Source organism: Diospyros lotus, chromosome 6, assembly GCF_014633365.1.
Source record: "Diospyros lotus cultivar Yz01 chromosome 6, ASM1463336v1, whole genome shotgun sequence".
NCBI lineage: Eukaryota > Viridiplantae > Streptophyta > Magnoliopsida > Ericales > Ebenaceae > Diospyros > Diospyros lotus.
Genome location: NC_068343.1, coordinates 17,935,194 through 17,937,394, shown reverse-complemented (window position 1 = coordinate 17,937,394; position 2,201 = coordinate 17,935,194).

Genomic DNA, 2,201 nt, shown 5'->3' with positions numbered 1-2,201 from the left:
AACAATTTTAGCAGGCATCTATTAAAGAAGGACGACTATATACATACATACATATATATAATACACACACACATATATATATATAGTTTGTATTAGGTGGTGGTGATGTTTTAAAAGTCATTAATTTGAAGGAGAAAATATTAAGTGACAAGGATTGAGACAGTTTGCTACAGTAGCCAGAGACTTAAATTAAGCAGCCTCAAAGAATCCAAAGGAATACACACACACACACACATATATGTATCTTTGGTAAGAGAGATGAGGGTTACAAGACCAATCACCACTTAATTTGCCACATGATTGCATTCCCTTTGGATTATTCTCAGTTACAAGACTGTCCTAGCAATCTTTAAGCCTGAATATGTCTCAAACTAGTTTTTTTTTTTTTTTTTATAGGAAACAAGGTATAGTCTTTTGGTGGATTTTTTTGACACTCAATTTAATCATCATATTCCAGAATGACTTAATAGTGATAAAATAAAAATGTAATAAATGTTATACTTGATCCCTTGAACACTGTTCCTTTATATAGGCGGTCGGTACAGTTAGTGTGGCCAAAATGGGCTGAGTGGACTGGTTGTTGGCCCAAGCTTGATTCGCATTTGGGCTATCTGTCGTTGGGCATTGAGACAAGCCTAAGCTTTTGGGCCTTCTCTGTCTTTAAGACCCATTCTCAATTTTGAACTATTCTGAACTTTTTAAAATTGCTCCTCATCAATATACCTGGCACCATGAAGCTCGAGTTACATTTAGCATTTTGCAGTGAAATAGAAACAAAGAAGCTTAGGCTGCGTTCTCTTTGCTTTTCAATTTTCAGTTTTGAGTTTTGAATTCATTTCAGTTTTCTGTTTCGATAATCTGTTTTTAGAAAATTAAAAACGCGTTCTCTTTGTCATTTTGAAAAACTATTTTTCAAAATAGAAAATTAGAAAATGCGTTTTCTTTGAAATTTTGAAAATATTTTTTTAATGATATTTTATTCAATAAATTTGATTATTAAGTAAATTATAAATATTTAATGTTAATATATTATTAAAAAAATATATACATTTTAAAGTTAATGAATTTTGTAATATTTTTTTCCATTACAATAATAAAATATGAATAAATAAATAAATAGATGTATTTTGAGTTTAGAGTTTGTTTTGAATGAAAACACTCAAAACAACTTTTTGTTGTTTTGAGTTTTCTTTACAATTTTTTTTTTTTGTTTTCAAAAATACATTTTTCAAAACAACAAAGAGAACGCGTTTTCATTATTTTAGAACACTGAAAACTAAAAATGACTTGAAAACAGTAAAAAGAACGCAACCTTAGTATGTGAGGTCTGGATTTTGAGTTTTCTTCTGAAACTTGGAGCAAGACTCATGACCCTATGGTGAAACATCATAAAATAATTCTGGTATCATGTCAAACAATGAATGGGATTTTATGTTGATTGTGTGTTCTACAGACGCCATAAATTCTATTATTTGGTAATAAAATTAGACACTTTATTCCTTACATGCATTTTATGGATATTATTTATTTATTATATCATATTAAATGATAAATTGTCTTTAGATTACATTGTATGAAAACAAGTTGGTAATATAAATTACATTTTTGTGGTCTACTCCTATAGTTTATATGAAATATTAGTTGATGGAATGATTATTATGTAAAAGGGTCTCACAATAAATCTCTAGTTCTTTTATTAAAATTGTAAATCTATTCATCAACTTGATTCTAATCATAGTTAATATGGACTAATTTAAAATAAAGGAAGATGTCTCATTGAGTCTCATGCCTTAACTTTTGTCTATATAAGCTTTACTAGTAATGACTTTTTAAATATCCAAAGTTGAGTAAGTAATGTCTCATACATTTATTATATTAATATGACAAAAAGTATAAGACATTAATATAGAATATTACCAAAAGTATCAAACTTGAGTCTTCAAATCGCATCTCCAAATATATATAATCACATATAAATACATGATTATATATAATCATTATCTTATCCTCATAATGTTATTATGCTTACCATCGCCATCAAGATATATAGTCCATAGATGGAAATTCTAGAAACTAATAAAGTTATATATGCGTGGATCGATGGGCATATCTTTCAGCTTTAATTTCTTTGAACCCACTCATTTTGTCAACTAATTGTGACACTAATGTATAGTGATTAATAGCTCGGAGAATTAAAGTGG